General features: G+C 37.5%; 2 protein-coding genes across 7 annotated transcripts in view; one reads left to right on the top strand and one right to left on the bottom strand.

The window, feature by feature from the left end:
* The window catches only part of CMSS1 (cms1 ribosomal small subunit homolog), a 254,951-nt gene that overhangs the window by 107,769 nt on the left and 126,693 nt on the right, over positions 1-20,489 (top strand). The gene's annotated exons all lie outside the window — the stretch shown is intronic.
* The window catches only part of FILIP1L (filamin A interacting protein 1 like), a 219,524-nt gene that overhangs the window by 112,035 nt on the left and 87,000 nt on the right, over positions 1-20,489 (bottom strand). For 3 of the 5 annotated variants that reach the window (XM_062619555.1, XM_062619558.1, XM_062619557.1), the window contains one exon: positions 7,554-7,642. The exons of the other annotated variants lie outside the window; for them this stretch is intronic. The gene's annotated coding sequence lies outside the window, so the exon portion shown is untranslated. The remainder of the gene's footprint in view (positions 1-7,553; positions 7,643-20,489) is intronic. 5 annotated transcript variants of the gene reach the window in all.

Below are 20,489 nucleotides of genomic sequence, written 5' to 3'. Positions count from 1 at the left end.
TCAAAGACGTTGAACTATGTTTTCAGTGCAACATACCACAATTTGTTATTCTGAAATCCTGCAGAATTGATGCCAGAGTTGTAGCAGGAATATTATTAAAATAGATGGCTTATCAACCTATTTAATTAGGTGCTTCTGATGATATCTCTAAGAAAAAGCCCTGAGGTAGTTATTAGCAACTGTACTCAGCAAAGAGGACTTGTTAGGGGATCCCTCTTTGTTGTGGGAATACTTCAGGTCAGTCTCTAGCACTGGTCAGAAACCAGAGAGCTTTAAGAAAGCAAGTAAGCTAAACCAGAAGGCATTATTATGCATTTGTGCAAACATATTTTGGATTTTAGATTCCCTATCTCCATTACCAGATTACCTGTGCTCTATCTCCTAGGACTACTATGCTATGACTGTTCAAATGGGAAAGAAAATGTACAAGAGGCATCTGATTTAGGACGTGGATATCCTGAGCAACACACATGAAGTAAATGGAAATAATTATTTTCTCATGCATGATAATCGAGGGACACTAAGTGAATCACTTCACCACAAAATTGAAACTAAGTGCTTCCTCGCACAGCACGTAGTCAATCTGTAGAGTCATCTCCAAGGCCTGAGGTGTTAGTGCATTCAGCAAGGACATTAACGGATCAGTTTGGTTGTGGTAGTTTGGCAGAATGTTCTGGAGGCAGCTTAAATCCTTAAATGGCAACTCAGGGCATGCTTGGAGAAGGCTCACTCTGTTGATGCTCCCACTGCTCTCTTTGTCTAAACATCTGCTTTCGGTCCCTGTCAGAAAGGTTTTGAAACTAGTTTAGACTCTGGCTTTACTCATGCATTTATCCTGTAGCATGGGTGAGACTCTAGACTGTTAATTCTCCGTTACCCTTTAAAGCTAGGTAGTGAAATACATTTTGCTGCAATTGCTAATTATTTACAGCAAGGAGTCACTCTGACTTTGCCCATGTGATACTTCAAACATCAGAAGTTATAGCTGTCACAAGTCATTATTTCCATTGAGAATAGTGATTCATCTTTTCATGAGTCATCAAGAGATCTCACAGTGGGAATGAAATTTTAGCTCATGTCACCATTCTGTAAGAAGAAATACATATGGAGACAGGACATTATGTTTGAATACATGTGTTTTCAGTTGACTGGGTTGTCTTTGAGAACTTTTGTCTCTGAAGTATTTTTAGTGAATTTTGTGTTTATTTGTCCTTGGCTAGCTTCAGCATGGTACTTGTAAAGAAAGAAGGCTTGCTTTTTATGTAAAAGGGAGACTTCATCTTAGCCTTTCAAGTGTGGCTTGGTCCTATTCAGGCAAAGCAGCTTTTATTGTGGTAGAAGAGTCTCTGAAGAGATTTCAGTCTTTTTCTGCATGCTTACAGCTGCTGCTATTCCAATCAGTGTTTTAACTGTCAAATGCATGTCTGCTGTATTCCTTTCATCTGTCTGGTAGAAATTTGCTTTGCTGTTCTCTAATTGCTTGTCAGAGTGGTCTGTTAGAGATGCTGTCTCTTGGGGAAGAGCTAGCTGCACCAGCTCTGCCTTCTGCATTACTGTAACTGTGTATTAAATTCTGGAAAGAATAATGTTTTGGAGAAGGTGATTTCAGGATCTATAAATCCAAGATCTCACAAGTTACTTTGAACTTTGGTTGTGTTCTTGTGTTGAATGTTTTGTTTTTATTTTTTGCTTTGTCTTTTTAATGCTCAGTGTACAAACGCAGTAGGGGAGTTGGAATGGAATTTGGAAAAATCTGAAGTCCAAATGTCTCAGTTTTATAAAGAGAATAAATATGTTAATTAACAGCATCTGTATAAATTTGGGGTAACACTGTGCATATTTTTAAGTACTGTATTTCTTATGGAGAGATATCTTTTGTAAGAAGGACACTATGAAGGTTGAATCAAAGGACAACATTTGGAGAGGGTGTTGAAACTGTGTACAGTGACAGGATACAAGCCTTTGTCCTTTCCTTTAAGAATTTAATTTTGGTGCAGTATTTGTCCCAGATTCTAATCTCCAGGAGTCAGGATGTTGACATCCTTAAAATTATTTCACAACAGAAGCCCGGTTGCTGGCGAATCTCTTTTCTGGTGCAAATTTAGCTTTATGCAACCAGGGAAGCAATGACGGTCAGGGGAGTGCTGTGAGAATGTTTTAAATCGCCTTTATCTCGGTTCTTCTTGCAGAATGCTGCCGCTTAGGCAGTGGTTGTGGTAAAAGGCAATTAAATTGATGTAAAGACCAAGTTGATTTGACATGTTTTTAACCAAGTGTTTATTAGTTGAAATAATCTTTGGTGTTTTTTGGCATAAGTTATGTTTGAATGGGAACTTGACTCATTGTCAGAAGTCTGTGTGTATTTGAGCATGTTACGCTGATGTTACCAAATGGAACTGTGGGATGCTTTTGGCTTGTGTTTATGGACTATAAACCAAAGGTCCTACCTGGCTGCCTGTAGAGTCACAAAAATGTTAATAGAAGTCAGAGATGAAAGAAAAAAAATATATTCCATATAGCCTGTCAACTTGCCAGTACTGGGTTTTTCTGTGGGTTTCTTTCCACTATTTTGTTCCATCGACTTTTAGGTACCACAAGGGATGAGACTTCCTCTGCATTCCTTTGGAAATTATTTTGCAGTCCTCATAAGACTTTATGAAGCTTTCCCTTCATATATATATATATTTTCTGGTATGTAGATTTCCAGAGCAGAATCTGGACCCAAATTGTGAGGGGTTGTCTTCCTGTTAGCTTTGGCAGAATGATTTAGGCTTCCTTCTTGCTGCTGTCTGCTTTTGTTAACTAAGTAAACTAGTAAACATATGCATTCCTCAAATAACAAGTGTTTTTGGATAGTTATTGTGATACTCTCTGCTGAAGGGTGCTGTGAACATTTTAAATTAACGTGTCAGATGAAGTAGCTGTTAGTTTCTTTTATTGTACTTTCTTTTGTTTCTCTCAGACTGGATTTTCTGCACAATGCTTGGCATCTGTTAAATCTTTCTAACCAGTTTCCGTTGTTCTCTTTTCCCTGACCTCTTTCCCCTTTAACACCAAGGTGCATGTGCATAAGCCTTACAATAGGCACATGAAAAGGCTAATTATAGACATATAAATCTAGATTAAGGTCAAGTCAGTGATTCATCAGTAAGTAAAAGCTAAAATAAATCATTTAAATGGCTTGTAAGATTGGACAATTTTTCCCCATTTCATCAAAGATAATTTGTCCCTAAAGAACACGTTTCCTGTATCTCAGCAGTTAGGTGCCAATGTGTATAGAACACGAGAAACTTCATTTGAGATGCTGTTTGAGCCTGCAGGAGCACAGTAGCTTTTACAATTGTTTCAAAACCCAAAATGTTTCTGGTCTATTAAAATTTAATTTATTCCCTCTATTTTATCTTTTAATAATGTAGATATATAAACTGGTAAATATATAATTATTCTAATTATTATAGCTATGGAAAAAGAAGGAAATTGAGAGCAACTGGAAACCAAATGTACACAATAGTGTACAGCTTCTAGTTTTTGGCTTTGGGAAATACTTTCTTGATTCTTAAGATATTTAGTAGGTTAACTTTACCCTGTAAAGTGGGGGAATGTAAGCTAATAGAAACTGTAAGGCATTGACTTTGTGGGTGCACCCTTATGCTAAAATAACAAAAATAGAATTACTGGTAAATGTATAATTCTTAAGAGTTGGTTCTTTTAGGTTTCTGGAGCTGAAAAGGCAGGAAGGTTTAACTCTGGCATAATGTTTCTGAAATAATTTCTTCCTAAATGAATTTTTAATATCTTTTCAGAAATTCAGGCTGGAAGGCGTCATCTGACAACTTATGCTGGGTAGGACCTCTGGGAGTCCTGTGGTGTACATTCCCTATTACCTGTGTGCTCTGCCAGCTTGCCTGTAGATCTTGCTCCTTCATCATCTCATTTGCAGAAATGTACTATCTTCTGCTTAGAACAGAAGGGAGGAGGAAAGTCTATGAAAATGGACAATTTTGTCCATATAGTTATATATATTTTTGCCTAGTTCTCACTTTGAGTGTTGTCAGCTCGCCTAGCTTCTTGCATCAGAGAGACTGATTGTGGTCAGATGCCAGAAATAACTGAATACAGTCTTACTACTTAATTTCTCTTTTGCTTGCCACAAAACTTACCTGATTTTTGTCACAAAATTGTTTTATCCATTTAAATACTGAGTTAAAATATAATATTATGTATTATGTAATGATCAATTAATTTGAAAATGCTTTGGGAACAGCATTGGGAACAGCAATTTTTCCTTACTCAAGTCCATCTGCCTTTTTGCAGAGGACATATGAGATGGACATATTTTAAAACTTAGCAAAAAAGAAATAAAACTCCAGTCATATTAATGTGATGCTACATAATGAGATCAGCTTAAAGGAAGCATGTCCTAGCCATCTTGATAATTATCTGTGCCCCCTTAGGCCTTTATAGTGTCTTAACATGCTGTATGCATCTGATGTTTATGGCTTGTGGGGAAAAAGACACAACTTGTTTCATCTCACTTCTATTACACTAAGTTCAGCTTTCAGGGTTTTTCCATTAGTTGTCCATAACTACAGAAACATGGGATTTTATAAAGGACCCATATGGTTGATATTGCTGTTTATCAGGTTTTAACTCATCAAAAAAGTATGTTACAAACAGAACACTGAGGCAACCTGTGGTTTGACACGGAAACCCAGCTAGTTTGAAAGAAAGGGGCCCGGAAGAGATCTACTGACGATGATGCCAGGTTGACATTAACAATTCCTTTAGGGTAGCATAGTATTTATTGCAGCACACCTTGGTACAGTGTTACGAAGCTATAATTTAACTCTTGAGCCAGGTGAGTGGTTGGAAGTTGCTTACTTTTGCGTTTGTGTTGCTTGGTTTTTACTGTAGGCAAAACTGAGCTAATATCTTGTGTGTTGACTTGCTTCTCGGACTTTTGCTTGAGTTATTGTACACAGTAAGGTACACAGTGGCAACTGCTTTTTGAAAAGTTGCCATTTGGAAGGAAGCACAGAGGATTGCCCTGTAGACCTGCATGCACATGTATAAAGTATTACATGTGTATACGCCCTACCTCAGGTGGGGACAGAAGCAGCCAAGGGCATACAGAGACTTTTTGCAAGACAGAATCAGTTTTGTGAAAGATTTTTTCTTTTTATTTTTTTATTTTTTTTTATTTGCAAGCTGAGTTTGTAAATGCTTTCTTAGATCTGGTATGTACTTTGAAGTGTTACAATATGATAATGGATGAGCTAAGTTGCTCACTGCCAAAAACCTGCAAAGTGTGAGCGGTGCGCAGGCTAAGGAGTAATGCTGCTCTTTTGAAACTATACCAACTGTAATATTGTAACTAAGTCATGGTTTAAATCACAAAATTGTTGCAGTATTTTTGAAACAAGATGTAAGCTAAGCTCACTGTACAAACGGAGGATGTGCACAGCGCCTGTGAGCACATCATACACAAGGAAAGTAAGAAGCTGTGGAAATCATGTCTTATCGGGACATTTGTGCTGCATGATCACAGTCTCTTTGTCTCTCATCAGTCTCATACCTGAACCTTTTAAAAACATACTCTGCGCTCCCAGCTGCTGTTCTCTCACAGCCTCCTGTGGTACCTGAGCTGGAGAGACTGCAGTGTGATAGAAAGCTGCTCTCCTTGTCTCTTCAGCAGCTCTTACACAGGGTGTCAGAAAGCAACAAAGAATTTTGGTTTGGTGATGTGGTAAGCTTGTATCATCTTAAAGCTTCTCAAATGGAAATGGTGGCCATGCAGTTCAGTGAACTGATTGGGAGTAAATTTATACCATGTGTGGAACTTTATCAAAAAAAAACAACCCCAAAACAACAAACAGAACACACTAACTTTAATACAGGTAAAGCTTGTATGCCAGATATCATCAGTCAGTGTCGGTATGTCTCCATCTGTCCTCCCACAGCCAGTAAAACATGGGTGCACATTCTGGCACATTTCAAGGAAATACGGGCATAATTGACACAGATCAAATTTTTTGCTACTGAAGATTCATTCATACACAGTTTATGCTAGTGATTCTGTGAATGCATCTTCATAAATGAATTAAAGACATTTCTGACAGCCTGTGCGACCTAAGATGGAGAGTTTTAAAACATCGGGAAGTTTTGTGAGAGTTTTGGGGATGGGTTTATTGTGTCACATTATAAGTTTTATGTAAATTCAGAGTATTCTTTGCTGCTTATACAGGTTTAGTTCAGCTTTATTGGTCCTGAAAGCAACTGGACCAATAAAGTTTTACTTGCTGAGACTTAGCCAAGTGTGTTTGGGAAAGTGCTGATAAACCTTAGTATTTGAAATTTGGCTGTCTTTCTCTGCTGTTCTTCAAACACAGTGTTTCTCTTTCTTCTGCATAAATGATGTTGTCTTACCTCCCCATCTCATTTTGGTCCTGGCTGCTGCAAAAGTGGTAATGCTTCTTAATTTCACATCACGTGGCTCATTCATGAGCTTGTTTTTTGCTCACATGAAAAGTTTAGTCATTTATGTCCCCCAGTTAAGCACTTCTAGACAGCTCAGTGGCCAGCGCCCTGTGCACTCTGAAAAGTCTTTATTCTTTCGTGTACCTGCAAGACTACAGTGTCTGTTTTGGTGGGGCAGTTAAGGAGTTAAAAGCTGATGTACTTGCAAAGAAATGCTGGACAGCTGCTGTGAAGTATCTTTACAATCCTAGCTGACCTCATTCTTGTCAGACAAGTGATAATATCCAAAAACGGGTGCAAGACAGGAAGTGTTGTGGGAAGGCATGTGTTTCAGGCAGAGACATCAGAAATGTTCTCTCTGTTAGGGCCACTTACTGTAAGTTCTATATTAATTTAAATGGAACAGTGAAATTCCAGAACGCATTTACAGAAACATTATTTTGGTCAAAAAAAACCCCATTGCTTGTTGTTCTAGTGTGCAGATGGCAAAAGCAGATGAGTTAACTACTGTATGTACTTAATATGACATCTCTGGATATGAACGTACTTTTTAAAGTGAATCTGGAGGATTCACGTATTTTTTCAATAGTTTTGTTTACTATTTCTAAGGGGGAGCTTTGACTAGAAAACGTACAGAAGAAATACAAATACGTTTTCACATTTACTTTACATGAAAAGACTTATTTGAGATATAAAAAGCTTTTGATAAATTTTATCAACTAAAAGAGTTCCTTAGTATGCAGAACAAAATCAGTTCCTCTCTCCACCCACTTCTATGACTTAGAATTTAAAAGAACTGGGTAAATGGAGCAATGGCAACTACATGTAGAAAGTATGAGAAAGTCTTCCAGAGTTTGGCCAAGAAAGTAAGAATGGCTTGGTTTTTTAAAAGATTTAATATTTTCTACTAGTGAGTCTACCAAGTTAGCTGCAGAAATCGCCCTATACTGACCTAAGCAGGTTCCTGTTATTTTCATCCTATAGAGAAATTCATGCATGAGAAATGAGCTTATATGTTTTTTATGTATTTTTCAGTAATACCCTCTTAAAAACATGCATATAAAAATGATTCCTACCAGTTCAGAGCTCTTCTGCTGATATTAGGGACGTTCTCCCAAAATTTCTTCTTAGTTGTGTCTAGAATTGCCTCTCTTGTAGTATGAACCTGCAGTAAAATTCAGAAGAAGGTGATGATTTTTTTTTTTTACAAGCATAAGTGACTGCTGCTTGAAAGATTTCTTTTGACTTCAGAGGTCTTTATTTCAGCATTAACTTAATAAAATTGTATACAAGAGTGCATTGACACATTTGTATAAAATAATTTATTAAGGATTAGACTAGATCCAGTAACATTTCTACCATTTAAAAAGTTGCATGTGAATAATATGCTCTTCTGATTAATGGTTATGAAGTCTAGCAGATTCCTGTAAGAATAAAAAGTACTGCTATTTAATATCTTGATTTTGTTTCATTCAAAGTTTTCTTTTTTCTGTTTTGGGGGCTTTTTTTTTGTACTCTCCTGTAGTTTCAGAAATAGTTGTGTGTGTTGGTAGGGAGTGAGCAAATTCTAGCTGCTAGAATTTACATGGAGAATTTAATCTTTGGGAATTCACTGGTTCATAAAGCTATGACACTGATCTTGAAGGACCCTTGGAAAAGTGTAGCCCACAGCCAGGCAGCTGCTGGAGGGGAAAGAATGCCATAGTATTGATATTGAATGGTCTAGTAGCACTAGTCTGTCTTTATCATGGAGATGTGACCAGTTTGCTCAGATAAGGTGCAAGAGCAGATAAAGGCAGGCTACTGGGAGGAAAACCTGAGTGGAACAGAACTCAGCCCTACCATGTACTGAGGAGTGAAACAAGCATGATCTGTTTTCAGAAGATGATCCAAGGATGTAAAAGGAGAGAAATGAAAGAAAAATGGGATTACTTGGACACAGGAATGTATTTTTTTGTTATTTGCTGGCAGCAACTCATTTAATATACACACACTGTTGTTTCAAACTGAATTACGCTTTATATTTGCCTGCTGTTTCTTGAAGTTATTGCCAAGAGTGGAAACCACATAATGCATTTCTAGTATTAAACCACCTATTACTGATGGATAATGACAGAGGGAGAAGGAACCAGTTAGTCTGGGTTAGCTCATGTGTTCTAGATAACTCTTTCTTGAACTCTTAGATTACTAAACTTTTACTAGGATATGTTGATTTTCACACTTTTTTTTTGGATGAGATGGATTTTCTCCTCTCCCATGTCAATGTCAAGTCATGTCGAGTACTTCCATGATAACATTCATCATACTTTTTTCAGGTGATGTGCCATTTGATCACTTTTCTATCAGCTATTATAGTAACAAATTCCATAATGGTTGTAATAATACCTCTGAACAAAAGAAGCATTTTAATTTTCTAAATCTACAAATGCCCTGTGTTTTCACTTACATTTTATGGTTTTTCACTTTTTAACATTACAGGTGCAAGATTTTAGGTCTGTAGTGTCTTTCTGATGTAAGCTTCTATGTTTTTGATAGTGAAGTGTGGAATTTAGTCTTTAAAGTCAAAAGGGGCTAACCTTTTGCAAAACTTTCTGCAATTACTGTACAGTTCCTGGTGAAGTCACAGGAGAGAGCACCAGTACCCTGTTTTACTAATTGCTGGTTAAAACAATTTTACTGTATTAGAAAAGTTTCTGTGAAGGGCTGTGTAAATATTCACTGTACAAAATCAGCTAACATTGTAAGATATGGGGAAAAAATGTTGATCCATCAGTTAGTCTCCTTGATTTTTCAAGGTAATGTATCACAATTAACTTGTAACAATGAAGTGTGTTACTTTCTTTTTTTCTTCAAGTGTACCGAGTTAGTTTTGACTAATAATAAGATGTATATAAGGAAATTCTGTGGTTTTGCATTAAAAAAAGGAAAGAATATTTTACTGACTTTTATTAAAGCACAATTAAATGCTTTATGGTCCTTTTTTGTCTTTAGTCAGGGCGTGGGCTATTAAAACAATACTAGATGTGAATTGGTACACTTGTTAAGACCAGTGACTTGTCCAGTATACTAAATCCCCAAGGAAATGATGGCAGCATCTTTGAGTTTTCTTGATAAAATTAAGGCCTCCAAACAGGAAGAAAGGAAACATTTTTTTACATAGCTTTCAGAAATATTTAAGTCATACTAAGATAACATAATGTGTCTTGACACATTGTCATAGTATTTATTTGAGAACCAAACAGCTCTTTACTATTTTGAGTCACTCTTTGCGTAATGGTTTGCAGCAAGTTTAATTTTTGGCTTACTGTTACTTTTCTGGCAACTCTAGCGAGGTCTGTTCCATGTCCCACTCCTGTCCGAAATGTGGTAGGTTTCTGTTCAGTTCATAATTCTTGCCAGATCTGATTGTCCCTTCTTGATCTCAGTGCGTTCTGGTCTTTTCACTTCTTTAGGTACCCAGCTGAAGCACTCTCATACACATTTACCTCCCCATCAAATATGGAGAAGAATTTGGCACCTGGTTTGATAATCTGAAACAAAGTGAAATCTTACTGTTTTGACTGTCCCCTTCAAAGGCCGTTCCATGATACACATGGAATATCAAGGAAGACAATGTCTTACTGCTTAGAAAGTTCTGTTTGAAAACCTGTGGGTTAGTGGAAAGAGTAGGACTTACTGTTTGAGTTTTGTTTGTTTTTTGTTTGTTTGTTTGTTTTAAATCATTGTAACTAAGAAATTGAGATTTTTGTCGCATTAATGTTTTGTGTTACTGAGCTATTTAAGTTGGATAATTGAGAAAAGGCCTGGCATGCATGGGTGGAAGGTGTCAATTTTATGAGTAGCTACATGTGAATGTAGATATGATCAGAACCACAACACACTGCTATCTCTTGTGTACTTGGAATGATACCTACATATGCTGAAATATTGAAGTGTTATCAATGCATGAAAGTCGTACTTCCTAATAGTGGCAAAGGTTGGTAGAATTCTGAAGAAACAAGGCGGTATTTAAGATGTGAGTAGACACGCCTTCGCTTGAAAGAATGGGATAAAATACCTAAGTCACTCCAGTGTTGTCGCCTCTCTCCACCTCTCCATACTTATAGTCTGTTTATGTGCTCTTTTAGTAGTAGTTGTACAGACTTCTGTTGACTACTGTTTTCTTACCATAGGTTTACAGTCACTTTAAGGAAACCATTTGCACTGCATCAGTGGTAGTTTGCACTAGTTGGTAGATGGTGTTTGTGCTCTACTCTGACTTGCTGACCTTCATTAAGAGGGTACAGCTTGATCCTTCTGCTGTTTCTGCTCTGCTAAAAGGGATGGGACAAGGGATAATGGGTTGAAACTTAACCAGGAGAGATTTAAGTTAGATATAAGAAAGAAATTCTTTACTGTGAGGGTGGTGATACACTGGAACAGGTTGCCCAAGGCAGTGGTGAATGCTCCATCCCTATCAGTGCTCAGGGCAAGACTGCATGAGGCTGTGAGCAGTCTGGTCTGTGTTTGCAACCTGAGCAACCATTCTACGATTCTATGGTAGTAATGCTGCTCTGCTTTGGTAGAACACCCTTCTGATTGAGAGGTGAAAGACCAGATAGAGACTTCTTTTTAATGGTCCCTGGGGAAGCTGAATACAAATTGCACAAAGGCCTGCAATCTCTGAAGGAGACAGGCGATCCAGCTAGGGTTTGATTCTGTATCTTAGTCATTTCAGCCTGGTTTTTGACCCATTAATAAACCCTTGTCACATTACTGCTACTGCCTTTTGTTATAGTCATTACATTCCTCTGGAACCTCTATAGCTGTTGTCTGTTTTGTTTCTCTGCTTTTGCTTTTCCTGATAGATTTAAGTTGGCAGGAGATAGCAAATTCGGTTCCCACCACCAGAAAATGGTGTTTGCATGGGGTGTATAACACCCGTGCAAACTGCTGCATGGTCCCCTGGGGGAAGTGCAGATTCCTGGGGAAGGTATTCATACTGCGTGCTTCCATCCTGGTAGCCTCGCTATAATAGGTGTGCAGCGTAAGTGGGTTGCGTGTATTTCTCCTCCTCGCCTTTCTATAGCTTATGCTGGCAAAGTGCATGTGCATGTTACTTCCAAGTTGTCAGCAAATTTCTGAGACCCTTTTTAGACATGGACATGGAAGGAAGCAGTGGCACAGAGCAAGGAGTAAGAAAAGGCTTCTAAGGACCAGATGTGTGCTGTGAGATATTTAAGACTGTAGAAAGCTCTTTCACCCTTTTGTGTGCGTGAAGAGGCAGACGCAGTCTCATCCCTTGGGACAGATAGATTACATGTTTGAAAGTTTCGGAGAGCTTTGCCTTTCTGCTGAGTGTGTGTGGGCCGTTTGGAACAGACTGATGGCTTTCTTGGAGGGGACAAAGGTCAGTTTAAAATTCTTAGGTGTGCTATGTAATGCAAGCTACTGGCAGGTTTAGAAGATATCATTGAAGTCTTTCTCAGGAAGGAAGGCCTTTTTTTCAGGAGAAACTTGGAATGCTGTGTGAGGAGTATTTGCTAGATATGTCTGAAATGTGTTTGTTCTGAAAGCCACCATTAGGTTAAATGTAAACTGTGAAACCGGTTTATACTCCTCGAGGCAGGAGAAGATGGAATCTATCAGAGTGAAGATTTTCCGCAGGGTGCTCGTATACACTGCAGAATATGTATTAAGTTAGTGGCATTCTCTCTAAATCTTTCCTTTGGTTACAGAAGGTCTTAAAAAAGAGCATACCAGACACCCCCATTCCTCCCAAAGTAAACCAAAGTTGTGAAACTGTCCTTAACACCTTTCCTGAATGAAGCACAAACAGATCAATCTTGCCAATTTACTGCCAACCAACAATCTGGCAAATGCTGTTTATATACATAGGGACTCTTCTGAGAGATTTTCCACTATTGCCCACATAGTCTTTAGCTGACCTTCAGAAAACTGATGAGAAAGGTAATAGTTGTATAGCAGATTACTGCCTATTTCAAATTTGGGATTACTAGTGGTTTTCTGCATGTGACATTGAACAGCCATGGGCAAAACATTTTTTTTTGTTTCTCTCAAGTCAATCTTGGCTTTAGAAAAGAAAACAGGAAAGGGACATAAGTTGAGAAAACCTTCAAACCACCTTGGTTTAAATTCTTATAAGGGACTTAGGGCTACTGTCATGGCACAACCAAGAAACTTTCCAAATCAATGTGAGAAGATGAATATTTTCTTTTTTATTTTGCATTACACTAATATTTTGATATATTGTCTTAACTTTTAGCTGTAAAATTGGTAATATGTTACTTTTAATGTTGAGAAAAGAATGCTGTGAATAATCAGTAAGAACAAAGCAATTACAATTAATTAAAACAAATTTTTAACTTGGGTGACACATTTAGGTGTCAGTAGCTCATGAACAGCCATTGTAGTGGGTCAAAGATGAAAGAGAAAAGGAAGAGAGAAAATATTTTTTTCTGACTTATGATGGAAGGTAGGCTGTGGGTTAAAGTCATGAAGCTAAGAAATCAATTTGTCAGTTCACAGGATTGATGCTAAGATAAAATGGGAGGAGAGTGAGGGAAAAGGGAGTGTTCTATGGGAAGGAAACATTAAGATAATAGGAACCCTACTTAGGAAGACTTAGATGAAGTAATGACAACCTGAAAAAAACCCATAAGCAGTACCACATGCTTTCCATACGCTTAGAGAGACTTCATACGCTTAGAGAGACTTCAGCACATGTTTGCTGTGGATGCTCTTCTGAGAATTGCTATTGTGAAGTGGCTCGGTGGACTTTCTTTTAATGCAGCTACTGCTGCTCCCTGTATCCCTTGCATGTTTTGGTTGAGACCTTTCTTTGCATCAAGACACTTAAGGATAATTTCATTCTGCTTTTAGAGTAATCTGCAGGGGTTTTTACTTGTTTCAGAGTGAATAGAAGTGATCTGCCATCCTGTCAAATGACCATTACTTCTTGGAGATGTTTAAGGTGAATTAGCCATATACAGTATTTTAAATTATGGTGACATTTATTACAGAGTGGTATCAATCCAGAGTAATAATTTTTAAAGGCAATTCTGAAATTTTTCATTTTTATTTTGGCTGAGTATTTCCCCTTGTCCTTCTTACGTTAGTGGAGTAACCGAGACACCTGGCTAGGACAGAGTCTTTCCTAACAGTACACTTTGTATTCACTGTACAATTGATTCACGACTACATGCTATAGAAGTTGTTTAAAAACATCTAGACTAATGTGGAAATTACGTAACTATGATGAAAACTTCAAAAGAAAGCTTGGGTTTGTTTTTTTTTTGTCTTTACTTAGGTACATGTTTGAGCTGGTTCTTTATTGTGTGCTCTTGTGTATCCTTTACATTTGTGCTCTCAGTAACTGGTTCATCAGGAACTTTAAATAAACTTCTCATAGTGGGAAGATACCTTTTTTTTGTTTTGTTTTTTTCTTTTTCCCAGTTTTCTTGTTCTTCTAGGGTGTGGTTCAATCTAAAATGAAATTTAGGTTGGTCTTTCCTTTTTTGACCTGCCAAAGTGTTTGTTCTGCTAGCATTGCTCTGCTTCCTGTAAATCCGACATTCTTCTTGGGCTGCGTCAGGTTACTAATGACATGATTAATGCAGGAAGGATAGAGAAGGATGATGTAGTGGCTCATGCAAAGTTTACCTGAGAATTATCTGTAGCTCTCTACTGTTTAGTGTCTGTGTGAGTCATGGCCTGAAGCCCTGCCATTCCCTGTTCTTCAGCTGGGCAAGATTGCACTTACCTCATTCTGTGTATGCATTTCTCCCTTTCCTGCCAGATCTGATTAGAAGCACTTTTGTTTTAAACTTTATGAAACATTAAATATGCCTTTAACAGATACCTGACTATATTGCTAAATGAAAAGTGCCATTAGATATCTGTGGTCTAGGCAGCTTTAGAAACTTCCCTGTCCTTACGTGAATTCCGATTTTTATCAACTAAAGTCTTTTTCACATTCATGGGTTTAGCAATGTTAGTGTTATGACATTAGTAAGATTTGCAACAGGACCATGATTCAGTTGCTGTCTGTCAGCAGAGCCTCCTGTTTCTTCTTGGGTATTTGCACAGATATAAGCTTACAAAATAGAACTGGCAAGTCTGTGATTCTGTATCCAGCTTTTGAAACTTCCTTGGGCTGCAAATACAACTGTTCAGATTTTGTCCACCTCTTGATTCTTTAATGGAATAGATGGGAAATTGATCTTATTGATCAAGAAAACATGTGAACGTGTTCTCTGATAGGCTTTGAAGTCTTGGTCATTTTGTTATTGTGGGCTGGCCGATTTGACCTTTTATGTACCTGAAGATCAGTATTTGTTCAGCTATTTGTCTGTGTGTGTCCTTTAACTAGAGGTTCTTTGTAGAATGTCTGTATTGATGTTCCACTAAACTTTCAAGAAAGTGTGCTGTTAAATGCTATTAAATCTCTCTTAGGAGACTAGAATGAAGACAATATAGAATTTGCAAGAAAAGCTGATTTATGTTTCAAGATTTGTTTTCTTCATAAAATTGTCATTGACATCCTTCAGGACTTCAGCTTTCCACAACTTAAACTGTCATCTTTTCTGTGTGTGTGCACCTTGGTCTGAATTACCTTGTGCAAAAAGTACTTAATGTTTAACAGTCAAAGGTTATGCTGAAAACAAGCTATCATTTTCTAGCCAGCTCGTATCTTGCAACCTGCCAAAGCCTATATCAGGAGCATGATGTTTGGGAAAAAGTTCTAAAATGATAGACAGAAAAACATCTTGTGGGAAACCTGAAATGCCATGAGACTCGTTCTGTTAATAAAGAATGTTTTTACAAGCACAGCATCATCCCCCTTACTTTTTGACGTTTTCAGAAATGAAAGCTTGAGAGCATAACATTTGTGTAGAATGTAAACAACCTTGATTCTTATCTAAGTGACATTTCTTGGAAGAAACATTCCCTTAAGAGAAAAGAATGGTCGATGAATAATTAGGCAGGAAAAAAGTCCCAACTTATTTCTGTAAGGCATACATCTTGACCAATTCTAATAAAGGCCATACTGATGCCTGAGATAAAACTTTATTGCACTTTTTGATTACATTTTGCAAATATATCTTAAAGAAAAAACAAGTAATTCTGTTATTGGTTTGCTAGTCTCAAAAGGTGCACCAGATAAGTCAGCATATAATAAATTAATAGATATATGTAAAGTTCTCTAATGCAACATGCAGCACATTTTCAGTATGCTAATGGAGTCAGTTATAATTATAACATGTCTCAATAAGGATAGCAGAAGTTCATGTCCAGATTAATACTGTCTGTTATTTTGTTTTGCTGCTTTTAAAGGAACTGTTTTAAAAGAGTAACATAGATTTTATTCAGCAAGTCAGTGTTTAACCAAAAATCAAGTGTATTGTTTGTCACTTGCCTTTATGTAAGCTGTACAACTAGAACCTGTCTTTCAGCTTGAGCAGTGAAATGGTATTTCTGGCTTTTGTTTTCTCCCAGCTAAATAGCCAGCACCTTGGCTGTAGAACTGATTTTTTTTTTTTTTTTTTTTTTCCTAGACCGCACTTTTTCTGTGCTTTCAACTAGAAAATTAATTGAACAAAGCTTGAAAGTTTCTTTCTCAAAATTTAAAGTTACTGAGTGAAGTAGAATTGAAACAAGAAACTGTCTTTAAACAACTTCTGTAAAATCTGTACCTTCAGTTCTGCAGATTTATGAGGCAGGACATCACCCATCCTCCAGTTCATGTCAAGTTCTAGTTCTCTCTTGCTGCTCAAAGCAGCAGAAAGTCTGCAGAGAGAGGGCGAGCACCATCCGTCTCCTTGGCTCAGTCAAATTCCGAGTCCAGGGAATGCTCTGATGGAGGAAGGGCCTGAGAGGCATGAAGCAGATGTTAGCAGTAGTGTCCTGGCTCAGGTGGCCTGATAACAAGTGTACCAAGCCAAAATAGCTAAGTGTTTTAAATGGCCAGAACTGTCATTCTTAGTTTTATTATTACTGGGCTACGTAAATCTAAATTTACCTAAGGATTAATGTGACTTTTGGATATGTTTTTTTTGTGGTTGGCATTTGTGGTGTGTTGTAAAGCTTCAGGCAGCTTGTCTGATAACACTGCAGGCCACTTTTTGTTTCTGTGTGCAGCAAGATAGCTTTCTCCAATGCTTTGTGTGGTCATCTTCGTGTTTCAGTAGTTTTTATCTTCTATTTGGCTGAAGATCACCATGCCCGGGGGATACAAAAGGCCAACAGCAGAGTCCTACGTATTCAGAAAAACCTCTGTGAAGATTTAGTATTTTATATTTGCTGTGTATGCCTTTCTTCCTGTAGCCTTTTATCGTATAAATACACCTGGGTGTATTGGCCACACCAGTACCATAGGAAGCCTACAGAAAGTTTTAGATCAGGTGTTGGCACTTTATCTTCCAGGGAGAGCGCATAGAAATGTTTCCTCAAATCTGCTTTCAGATTTTGCATGTTCTTCATATCCATGAATAACTTTAACAAACTCTTATTGGAAGATACCAGAAGAATATGGGGAATCTCAGGGATTAAAAAAAAAGGAACGGAACAAATGGAATTGAAGAAAATTATGATCTTGGGGATGTGCATGATGCTCAATGGTTGTGCCATGAGGGCATCACGTGTCAAAAAGAGAAGGTTCATGTTTGCACTGCAGTGAAACAGCAGAGCAGAGCTCTGCACCAGGAGCCTTTCTTTTGGCTCCCTCTGGCTTTTGAGAAGGGCTCAGACACTGTCTCTGCCTTGGGATTTCTTGCAGTTCTTGTGAGACTCTGCCTTTGTCAGAACTTTTGCAGAAGCAGAGCCTTTGTTCCTGGTTGGTTAGTGGTCTGCCTGTATCTTGAAACAGCCCTTTGCTTGATTGTTGTTGACTGTTGAGCTTTCTGGCTTGCAGCTTAGCTATACATGGGAGCCCTTGGTGAGCTCACACTGCAGGGATAGCTACAAGGTAATGCAGAGGGTTTCTGGATGCTCTATGCTCTTTGTTTTAACAGCATGAGAAAAGTGCACAATTAAACCATCGGCAGTTCATTCTTGCTCTTCCTCCCAGGAACTGGAAGGATGTCTTGGTTTTAGATAGGCCTGACTTTCCCTCATCTCCAAAGATTGCTGCTGCCACCGTTTTTCCATTTGAGAGGGTGTTTCCAGAGATAATCTCTTAAATTTCCTGATTGCAACACTGTGACATTCTTAATTCATACATGTTATTTTCTGCCATTTGTCTAGCTTTGGAAATTTCCATTTCCCAAATCCCTTTAGGAGAGATAGGAAAAAAACCTCACTTGTGAGGATGGTGAGGCACAGGTGATGTATTTGTGTTTCAGATCTCCATAGCAATAGTTAGCATTTCTGACTTTACTAAAATCTCCTTGTAGGTAAGGATTGGAATTTGCTAACCATGGATCTATTTTAGCATTGTATAAAGGCTTTTCTCTTGTACTGATCCTCTACAAGAGGATCAGAAAACAAGAAGTCACAAAACTTAATGCTGCTATAGTGTTAAGAAACTGGTTCAGAGAGCAGGAAAGTTCTTTTCCTTAGTTAAATGCTGCTTCAAAAAAAAAAGAAAAAATAAATTGAATGACTAAAAGTACAGGTAGAAGAGGGAAATTTTAATATGAGGTTGTTGACCTACTGAAGGTTTTTCAAATCCCCATAAGAGACAGTCATAGGAAGCCAGATCAAGCTGGTTCCACTATTAGTAGAACTGCCTGCTCTGTTCTATGTTCTGTGTTCTTTTTTAAATCAAATTATTGTTGCCTTTGCTAAACTTTTGTTGTGTTGCTAGCTTTATTGTGTATGTTCCAGTTGCCAAAATACTAGAAACCACAAAGGGCGCCAGTGTAACAAACAAGAACAAATAAGGACAGTCTGAAATGCTGTTATTTGCAGATAGTTGACCTAACATCTGAAATAAAAAATATTTCTATTTTTAGTATTTATTTTAGTTACAGCTTTCTTACACCCCTGTGAACTTCTTTTCTCCCACTGGAATATCAGTAAATACAAAAGGACTACTGCTCACTGGCAACTATTTTAAGAATTGTAAGCAGTAAAAGGGAGCAAAAATTCATAAATCAGATTAGAGAATGAGGTTTTCATGTAAAAAGTAATGATTTTAAGTTCTAAAAATTAGACCTGTTTTCAGTTTGTGTGTCTTTTGGGGAAAAAATATTAAATTGTCATCTTCTGATGAATAAGGTTTAACTTTGAGATTTTTCATCTTTTTGCATTTCTGATTCCCACTTAATATAATGGAATAATCACCAAGATGCTTATATAACTGTAGTTATTATAAATTACAAGGATTGGGCATCGAAAGCTATGATTATAAAAGCAGTTTAGCCTGGTAGATATCCTTCAAACTCCTACTGGTCATGTATAAGTGCCAGCAGTATGTGATTACATTCAATGTAAATTTGAGCCCTCTATTTAAAGTTACTGGATTTCTGTGCTCCAGCTTCCTCTTTGAAAACTTGAAGATGACTTATTTGAAGTCTGTGTGTGCATGATCCTTGTTACAGAATTGCTCCCATTTTCTTCAGAGACCCATCACTTCTGGCAAACACTTTTTATATTCCCTTGTGCCACTGCTTTAGGACAGGTTTCCCTGTGGTAAAACAGTTTCCTTTATTACTTGTTTGTTTATACTAGTAGTGGTTTCCTTCTGAAAGTTAATTATTTTTTCAAAGAAATTGCAATTTCCTGTTGTGGTGTATCTTGTTTTCTTTAGATTTGTTCCACGGCTGTCACGATGTCTGTAAAATACTGTTTGGGAATTGTGTTTTGAAGGTGCAGTGCTCTAAGGGATGATTCTTAGTCTTACGCACTTTTCCATCTCTCTCTTCTTTCAGTTTTAGGTAAGAACAACTTTTGAAGTGCTTTTTTGCTTTTGAAGAGTTTTTCCTTTGGTAAAGTATTAATTTCTTTTTACTTAATAAACGGTGTTCTTTGTCTCTATGTTTAGGGGAGGAGGGGGAAAAACCTCAGCTCAGGCTAGTGCTGTGCCCTTTTAAATACTCTGATATTGTTGTTGGAAGACAATTTGAAGATTTCCAGTAGGTGTTTGGGGTTTCTTTCTTAATAATTTTCTATATGTAAGGTGCACAAGTTAACAAGCAAGTTATTAACTGTCAGTTGCTTGCAGAAGTTTGAAATAGATTTTCCTTCAATGAAGCAGAGTGCACTGCAGCAGATTTCCTGTGGAATATCTGCATGTTTAAAGGCCCTGTCCAAGTATATACTGATATCCATACCCAAGAAGAATTTAAAGCTGGGTAGCAAAAAATATTCAAGTTAAACACATATTGCAAGTTAAATGATGATTTAACACAAATTGCAATGCCATGATTCCAGAGTTGTTTGGCTTCCTTAAAAAAAAAAAAAACAACAAAGTCTGATATGTCTTTACTATCTAATAATGGCGTGGGAGCTGTACTGTACTATATTTTTCCCTCCACAGCCCTTACTCACTGTAGATTTGGAAGCTTCCTGTTAAAGGCTGCAATCCCAAGGAAAAAGATCTTTCATTTAGCAGGCCTAGAGACAACTTCTGATTATGAGAGAATTGGTATATTGTGAAGAGTAATGCAACTATAAATACAACTTCCTGTAGAGAATGCATGTTTGCCAGTTGCTGGAAGCTTGAAAAAGGCGATCTTGTCTGGTTACAATTCACAATCAACCTATGGAAAGGAGCTGAGAACAGCAGTCCATTTCTTTTATCAGGGACACTCTTGGTTCATAGTTTTGCAGTTCTGCTTTCTTGTTCATTTTCCTATATATATACAGTTTTAGTTAATCAGTGAGAGGCCTGGGTATGAGGTAATCCTGGAAATCAACAGTTTGAATCCTGTGATTCTTAACAGAGAATTAATGGAAACAGTTATTGCTATCTACTTGATCAAAGAAGTATGTCATTTGGACAGTATCTAAAGGCAGGCTCTGGGCTGCTGTGTGCACAATATTCCTTTGGGTTTTGTCAGGTTTTAGAA

This window comes from Pezoporus occidentalis, unplaced genomic scaffold, assembly GCF_034315485.1.
Source record: "Pezoporus occidentalis ecotype Australia unplaced genomic scaffold, CSIRO_AGI_Poc_V1 ctg211, whole genome shotgun sequence".
NCBI classification, from domain to species: Eukaryota; Metazoa; Chordata; class Aves; order Psittaciformes; family Psittacidae; genus Pezoporus; species Pezoporus occidentalis.
This window is presented reverse-complemented; position numbering and strand designations above follow the sequence as displayed.